Genomic DNA, 9,487 nt, shown 5'->3' on the forward strand with positions numbered 1-9,487 from the left:
AGATTATTTGATGAGCACTTGAGGTCTGTATTTTGGTCTGTAGATAGCTGTCTCTATTGTTTTGTGTGTGTGGGAGGGGCAGGGGGGATGAAGGCTGGTATCTCCCACTCTGCTATCTTGGTGATGTTACCCTAGTTTACTTTCTTACAAGCCTAAATCTGGTTGTGGAATCATAGTAGCAGTTACAGAATTTAATTAAACCTGAATCTGCAGAAGTTCCCTAATGGTTACCTCTTTGTAGTAAGACTGCCTGGGCTATAGGCATTTTCTGATTTTTTCCCCCTAAATGAATCCTGTCATTAAGATTTTTTAAAATCCTAAAATGAATCATCCTAGAGTGTCCACTGTGCTCCCTCTTGAATACACAAATGGACACTTGTTTGTTGAGTATCTTTCCTACACATTATGTGGTACATGAAATGCATGAGGATTTGTTCCTGTCCTAAAAACTGATCATCCATTTGATAGACAGAATACACACATAAAACAGTTAGAGAATAACTTAAGATAGCATGAAATAAAATGCATTACACACCATGCATCTCATTTAAAATGCTGTCAGTAGAGAACGCTCAGCTTTTTCTCATATATGCAGACAGATCAGTAATCCCCTGCAGCTTACAGGATGCCCAATAATCCCTCCAACCCTGCCACAGAGCCTGAAGCTTCCCCCTGGAAACTTGATTATTTCAGAATCAAGTCATTGACATTTCAGGAATATTTATTGAAAACGTCAACATCCCTAGGATAACTCACTCAAAGATGTGCATCCAATCTGGCTCCTTAGGTCAAATTAGCCTATCAAATTTCTTCTAGCTGGGTCAGCCAGGAGGGTAGTCACAGAACAAGTGAAACGTGTGATGGGAGGAAAAAGTAGGGTGCATTCTGGGCTCAAGGCTTTTGGACAGAGAAAGGCAGGCCTAAGTGAACCATGACATTGAGGGGTCCAGGGTAGACAAAGAGCTTTGAGGTCCAGAATAGGTAGGAATATGAGAAGGGAGAATCACAAAAGGAAGGGAGTGGGCACAGGATATGGACTTCCTACTTTGCAAATTTATCCAAGACTCTTTCTCACCTAGATTTGACCTTCCTCTGAGGTTCTCTGTGGCCAGGCCTATGAAGCCCAGCTTGAGACTCACGACCGTTTTTCCTCTTAGAATTATGGTGATCACTTTCCTACTGCTGTGGTTGCTGCAACATCTGGCCAGGATGCTTTCTCCCATCACTTCAGGGGCACTTCCAGGAAACCGTAGGCTTCAGGAGTGAGGGAAAGGTGAGGAGGGTTGCGTGGAGGCCACAGTCTAGCAGAATCAATGAGCTGGCTCTGCCTCTGCCCCTGCCCCTGCAGACCCTCTCTGCTACAGCTCCTGTCTGGGCTAAGGACTTCTCTGCTACACCAGAGAAACCCATCTCCTCTTCCTCACATGTATTCCCAAGATTTGCTACACAGAAGGAACCCTCGCAGGTGTCAGAATCCTCCAGTTCCTGGCTACTGTCTCATTTTCTCAGGGGAGGTGCCCTGGTCGAGACCGTAGTGTCTGCCTGGGTTTGAGCCCTGGCTCTGCCATTTACTACCTCAATGATCTGGGGTCTCAGTTTTCTCATCTGTAAAAAGAGAATAGTACTGATGTCCCACTTATAGAGCTACATATAAAGAGTTCAGCATATTTACTGTAGTAAGTACACACATAGTAAATCCAAAATCAATGTTTACTACTATTATTACCACTGTGACTGCTCCAATTCATTACCCAATTAACAAGTGCTAATTAAGAAGCTACTTTGTTCCCCACCAATGGGCTGGGAATAAAATACTCCACCAAAATGAACAATAATGATAAAATAATGGTTTTCATTATGAGCACTAATTTTGTGCCAGGCACTGTGCTAAAGACTTTTAGTAATTTGTATTGTCTTCTTTACTCTTCCAAACCAAAACTCTGGGGGTGACGGGTAGGGAGAGAGGAGGGGGTGGGAGACACACTTAGAATCTCCCTTTCATAAAGAGCCTTTGCAGAAAGTCCAACTTGCTCCCAGGAATGGCCAAGTCTTTCTCAGAGCTGGGAAGCAATCTCCCTCACCCAGTCACACTCCCCTGGGCCCTGCCTACAACAGTCCAGGGAAGCACCTTTAGCCTTCCTTTACTTCTTTTTGAATCTTCTACCAACTTGCTTTCCTGTCTCCCCTTCCACTCCCATCTAATCAATGTAGAAATGGCCTCTCATTTCACTTCTGAGAAGCCGTTTCCTGTCATCTCTTTAAAGTCTACCACTTTCCCACTGACTGTCTCTAATAAGAAGCAGAAAGCAAATGTCTAGCCCTCCTTGTCAGCATAATTAGGAAACTGCTTCCTCTGGACATGGCTGAAGTCCCTATGTTGCTAAGAGCAAGACTCTTCATGTTTTGCATTTGGGATGTAACTGTTTTGGTGAGCAGTGTGCAAATCAGTTTTTAACACCAACATTCTGGTCTAGTCTTTGAGACAGGAAAAAGATGAAAATAAATATGTTTCCACATTTTAGGGTAGAAAACCCAGTCTGTGGTTTCCCTGGCACTGCTTATTGTACCATTGAGATCTTCAAGCCATGCAGCCCCATAGGTATACTGTTCCTTATTTGCTAACCTGGTGTTCAAAATAAAAAAACTGGTTTCCTTAGTAGCATTTGATTTTGATTTTACTGAAACTTGTGTGGTTAAAAACATTCTTATACTATTAGTATGTGACCTTTAAGATATTTGTCAGGAAAAAAAAAAAAAAAATCTCATAAGAGTAGAACCTTGTTTCCCAACTGAGTCTCTTTTCACTTCAGAAATGGAGTCCCTTGAAATAATCCCTTCCCAACTACACCCTGAAATCTTCAAACCCCTATTTTCTCCTCTTCCCACTGCAGGAGGAATTTTGGGTCACATGTCCCATTACTCCAAATGGTAGATACTGGCCAGCAACAATTTTTCTAAGTTTCATACCTTGCCTGGCTTTTTTCGTGTCATCCAACCTGAGCTCATGGGCCATGGGCATGAAATAGCAGCAGCTATAGTAGCAGTAGCCACAAAACGTATCAATAAAAGATGAAAAATGACATTTAAACAAAAAACAAACCAGAATAAACCAGAATAAAATGAGCAGTTCATTCCTGTCTGACATGCACATCAGTTAACAATCTAATAACTTGATGTCTTTGGAAAGATGCAAAGTCTCAGATGTTAGGACCACTGTTTGGAGGTCATATGGACATTTTTGGGGGTGCTTGTTCAGTAATTCATGGTGTGCCCTTCTTGGTTGCTGTGTCTTCTGAGTACGGGTTTTCTGACTTACCTCTGGTAACCCTGAGTCAGGAATTAAAGCAGAGAAAGAACTCAGGGAAACAATAATCGATTTTAACTACATTATGACAAACTGTCTTCACTGATGCTATTCCTTAAATTGGCTGGTGTTATATTGTCCTGGTGTCTTCTAGACATGGTCACACTTGCAGACTAATATGGCTATGAGGTCTGGCCCCTTCAGTTACATCCAATTCAACCCAGTATATTACCCTAAGGAAACTGACGGTGGGGATTTCCTAACTCCTGAGCCAGAGTTTCCAACATGTCATTTTCCAGTTACTCAGCATTTTCTACTCTAGTGATAGTCCCTAAAGTTACTGATTAAAAACAAAAATAGCTAAACCCCAATTACCCAGAATTCCTGGTGCCCCTAACCCACCCAAGATCAGTTACTCATATTCATGATTCTTGTTACCCCAGTGTTTTCAGTGCCTTGTACATAGTACCCTCAATGAGAGAAAAATATTAATTTGATAATATTTGAAATGGTCTTGTCAAACTCTTTGGAAGATTAATCATATACCATTGATTAGAAACCAGAGAAGAGCAAGGCTGCAAAGTTATGGCTTCATGCATGCACAGATGTGGAAAGTTCCATAAAATTCAATTAGTCCAATGGTCATAGGGCTGAGTGGGTGATATTCATCTCCCCCCACCCCCAGGTAATTTTGGAAATGTACTGTGAGCAACTTTGATTGTCACAATAATTTCAGAGGTTCTACTGGAATATTGTGGGTGGAGAATCCAACGAGGTTAGAACTCCTGCAATGCATGAGACAGTTTTGTGCAATGAAGAATTGCCCCATGTCTCATGCAACTTACACACATAATTTATCTTAATTTATACAATGGCCCTATAGGTACTGTATTTATCCCCATCTGGCAAATTATAATGGAGGTTAATGGGGAGGCTTCATCTTCCCTACCTGCTTGAAAATCTCTTCCCTAGAATTAATTATTTTGGTTCAACATATGCAGACAATATTCCTCCCTCAATTTTTCTCGATTGTTCACATCCCCATGGGGCACAGTCAGGGGCCTCTGGAGACCTCACTACAACATCTAAGATAATTCTCCACCTAAAGTACTGAAAAATCATGTTGGACACCGGAAAGCTCTTAGCAAGGCTCAATAATTAATTACTGATGTTATTTTCACCTGGAAAGAAATATTCTTGGTAAATCAGAATAAATTCCTTGAAACTTCATGTAAAATTCATAACTGTGTTAAGGAAATTTTGAGCCACTGCCTGTGTATGCCATCCTGTGGGATACACAGAGTATACCTTTGTGAGTCTCCAGGGACATTCTTTCCACTTTGTACTTCTTTTTAAATCACAAGGTAAGATCTTATGAGATGTAAAGATTCATTTGTTTTCCTCCACCAACTTAAATTTTTCTCCCTTTCTTTATTACCCCTATAGGATTTTAGCACTGAATAAATAATAGGTTTGAAGGTGGATTCTTTTCATGAGCCCATATGCATTAGGACAAAAACTGAATCTATGGTTTAACCAGGACTTAATGTACCTCGACCTTGTCTTCTAATAGCTTACAAAGGAAAAAAACATATCCTGAGTTATTGGAAGCAGCATGGTGTCAAGGTAGTTAAACAGATTCTGTCTCTGTGGTCAAGTACCCTTGCTGTAAAATCACATGAGGTTGAAAAAGAGGAATAAAAGTGGAATTTGCTTACCCACACATACCCTAATGACCAAACATTGTAAGTAAACTGAATTGGGCAATTGCTATGTTAGTGACTGGTGAAATAGTTCCATTGAATTGATTGGTCCTGTTCTTGCTCTTCCCATAGGGTACACGCCTGGTTGTGTACCCCCAACTCAGGGACAAAAAAGTTTGCTTTTCCTTCACTCAGCGTACTACACTTTCCCCTGTTTGAAACTTATTCTGCTGCTACTTCTTTGTTTATTTCATGTCATCTGCTCTTCAAAAATAAAGACAACTCTCACTTCACCAATCTAAGATAAAGTAGAACCACCCACACAACCATGAAACACTACAGTATATGTGTTTAGCATTTTTTCAAAAAGTGTTCTGTGACACACAATATTGGCTCCTTTTCCCTGCACCTGAAGGCCTAAATTATAGGTCATTCATTTGCTGGGTCTTTATTAGCTCACTAATGGATGCCAATGTCTTAATTTTAAAAAGTTTTCTAGTGGCTTATGCAAAGCCCTCAGGAAACCTGAGTAGCAAAAAGGATTAGCATATTTGCAAAGACCCAGAAGTAATACATTAACATGCTGAGGTGGCATAAGCCCCAGTGAATATGTTGATAATTAGTGCTTCTTAGAGAGCAGCTAGATCACCTTCCTAAATATTAATGATGTGCAAATAATCCTTGGTGAATCTGAACATCTGCTAGTGGGTGTCTCCAAGCAGGATGCAATGACAGGAGACAGATTTATCAACATTGCTGTTGGATTCCACCAAAAACATACTCCAGCCCATAAAACCTTCTATCAGACATAATCATTTTCCTAGCCATAATTTTGCTATTGATTCCAATCCTCTTTTTTTCTATCTATACTAATTAAAGTCTTGGTGCACCCAAAGCAGTATGTATAAATTACATGAACTGGTAAAAATTTCAGTGTTCATTTGACATGAATCATTAATATCACTTTTTTGTATGGTTAAAGAGCAAGTGCATTTTTTTAATTGCCACATCCCCATGAGGCACGGGCAGGGGGCTCTGGAGACCTCACTACAACATCTAAGATAATTCTGCACCTAAAGTACTGAAAAATCATGTTGGACACCAGAAAGCTCTTAGCAACACTCAGTAATTAATTACTGATGTTATTTTCACCTGGAAAGAAATATTCTTGGTAAATCAGAATAAATTCCTGGAAACTTCATGTAAAATTCATAATTGTATTAAGGTAATTTTGAGCCACTGTCTGTGTATGCCATTCTGTGGGATACGCAGAGTATACTTTTGTGAGGCTCCAGGGACATTCTTTCCACTTTGTACTTCTTTTTAAATCACAAGGTAAGATCTTATGAGATGCAAAGATTCATTTGTTTTCCTCCACCAACCTAAATTTTTCTCCCTTTCTTTACTACCTGTAAATGAATAAGAAGAGTATCAACTATATTTGTTAAAATGTAAACAGAAAAACAAAACAAAATCATATACTAGTGTTTGGTGAGATAAGAACAGATTTTTCCAGCCTGAAATAGAAGTGGTTTCCCAGAATCTTCTGGTGAAAATGGAAGCACATGTCCCTTAGAATAATGCTGTTTGTGTCAGTCTAGGTGACGCATGGTTACTTTGCTCAAGTAGAAGCTGGTTGACCTCCAGGTAGGGACTCCATTATGGGACATATGATTCTCTCCGTTCCAGCTTTGTGACCCGAGAGCTCCCCAATTTCTCCTCCCCCATCACCTTATTTCCAATTTCCCCTAATATTTTTGGCCAGAGGAGTTCTTGATTAATCTGAGGGTTGAGGTAGAACTTGCTCCTCTAGCTCAGGATGCTTTCTCTTAAATTGTTTGTCTACATCATAAGTCTTTTTTATTTTTTAACATCCTAGGCCTTTGAAAGTGAAGACCTAGTTTTTCTCCATTTTCCATTGTTACATCAGTTCTTGACAACTAGCACAGAATGGCCTATTTCAATGGGAGGGATGGTCTAAGATCAAACAAATACAGAGGAAAAACTGAGTTAAAAATTCAAAACAATCCCACTACAAAATCTTAAGATGAACCACAAAATCCTTCTGAAGGCAGTATTTGAGAATAAGCACTAACAAGATTTAAATTCATGAAATTAGATCTTAATTGATTATTTACACATCAGAGAAGTTTAAGAAATAGAAAAATCTACTACATTTCATTATCTCCTAAAATTCATGAATCTGGCACCCAGAATATTACAAGGCTCCTTCCAGAAACTACGTTAGTGTCATAGCTCACATTTACATAGAACTTTGCCATTCAGAGTCACAAATATTATGTCATTTGATCCTGAGTAAATCAAAGTCACATAGCTGATGAGTGACAGTGTCAAATCTCCAAAAATACTTGGTATTTCTGAAAAGCAATTGCCCTCTAAAAATCATAACCTCAACCAAATAGAGTGTTTATCCAAACGTGAACACTGATTCATTTGGACTTCTTACAAACCTTTTCACAATTTGTGTATCTTTTCCTATCTAAAGCATATCATCAGGCCCCTATATTTTATTTTCCCAGCTCTCTATGGTTGCAGTCTCAGCCTGCTCAAACCCCTTTTCCCCAGGTCCTGAGCAAATACTGATGATATGGGCAGGGCCCATAGCAAGTCATATCAGTTTACATCCACCGCAGTTTAGCAGGGACCTGATGCAACAGAAAAGAGTCTGATGCTGTTTGGACCTCTCGAGCCCCAGAACTTCCTGCCCTTTCCTCTTCTCAAGCTGTTTCAGTGCATTTGAGCAGGTATACTGGTCGGTACCCATATCCTCATCGCCCTTCTGTCAGTGCTTACTCAAAAGGACTAGATGCCGCCATGGGGACCCCCCCTCACCAGTGGTGGTCTCGTCTTTTATAGATGGATTCCTCAAAATCACACTCACCACCCCTGTCTCCAAGATTTGGATCACAGTCTAGATGCTCCCACCCTTTCTCCTCAAAACTGCCACACCACAGTCTCTCACCAACCGCCAGGGTACTCTGCCCTTTTGTGACCAAATTCCTGAGGCTAGATCAGTTTTGCAAGCCCTATGCACCTCAGATCATCGCCCTGATGTTCCTAAGATGTAAGGCCTCACAAAATCTACACTGGAGCCTAAGTAACAGTGCACCATGCCAAAGAAAACACAGTTAAACTAAACATAATCAAGGGATTCTGACTTACTGACTTCTTTTGCAACTTGCTTCCTCTCTCGGTGCTTCTAGAAATGGAAAATTTTTCAGACCCAGAAAAACTAAACAGAACTTGCCAGAATGATGAAGCTAATGACAATGATTCATTGATTTATTCAACAAAAATCACAATAATAATAATAATAGGCATTTACAGAGCATTGTCTCTCTTCTAAGCATTTTATATGCATTTTATTTAATCTTTACCAACAGTCTTATAAATGAGACTTGGAGACTATAAATAACATTGCTAAAGTTTTACAGCTAAAGAGATCTAAGTCTAACTGAAACCCAGACAAGTACAGCACATGCTCACTAGTTACTCATGAGTATAATTTTACACTAACCTATTACACATCCTTGGGGGTGGCTGTAACCAAGATGTCAATGATTCTCTGATGTAACTTTACATCGCCGTGGGGCAGTATGGCAGGCTTTTTCCCATGGTGCATTTTGCCAGCCACCAGTTGAAGGTGACCTCTGAAGATCTTATCTTAATTGGAAATGAACTAGACCTTGCATGTGGAGAGAGAATTCTACTGGAGAAGGTCCTACTGGTTGGGGCAGACAACTTCACGCTGTTGGACAAGCCACTCCCCAGAAAGGATCTTGTTTGAGTAGAAGCCACAGTCATTGAAAAGACAGAAATATGGTCAAGAGTCATTATGAGATTTAGGAGAAGGAAAAGCTTCAAGAAGAAATAATTCATTGTGACCCCCCAGACCGTCCTCCAGATAAACAGCATTGAGATTACTCAGTGTTTGTTGTAATTACCGAGTTAATATTTGCGGACGTATAAAAAAAAACTATTGCTTTCCAAGGAAAAAAAGAAGCTTGGGTATGACCACCCCCAACGATGTGTAATAGGCTACTATAAAATTGTGCTAATGAGCAACTAGTGAGCATGTGCTGTACTTAACAACTCTTGTTCAGGATTCAGTTAGACTCAGATCTCTTCAGCTGCAAAACTTTAGGAATGTTATTTGTAGTTTCCAAGCCTCATTGATAAGATTGTTGTGAAGATTAAATAGAATGCATATAAAATGCAGCTCAGATGGTGATGGCACTTTCACCTTTGATCCTTCATCACCATCTGCCCAAAAGAAGCCCTGTCATGGAGCAGCCAGATTCTCATTTCAGGTAAACAGAAAAGGATAAGACACTTCTGGCCTTGTATTTTCTCCCAGAGCACTCAGATGCTGATTACGTTACAGACAAATCAAGATTTCTCAACCCTCTCCAATTCTTTCAATCAATTATCCATTTAGTAACTGTGTGATAATGTCTAA

At 40.0% G+C, this 9,487-nt stretch overlaps 1 pseudogene; it reads left to right on the forward strand.

Annotated features, from left to right (window-relative positions):
- LOC105502738 overlaps nt 1-8,968 on the forward strand; it is a 36,080-nt pseudogene extending 27,112 nt beyond the window's left edge.
- Nucleotides 8,969-9,487: the final 519 nt, after the last annotated feature.

Source organism: Colobus angolensis, unplaced genomic scaffold (genome assembly GCF_000951035.1).
Source record: "Colobus angolensis palliatus isolate OR3802 unplaced genomic scaffold, Cang.pa_1.0 Scaffold80, whole genome shotgun sequence".
Lineage (NCBI taxonomy): Eukaryota > Metazoa > Chordata > Mammalia > Primates > Cercopithecidae > Colobus > Colobus angolensis.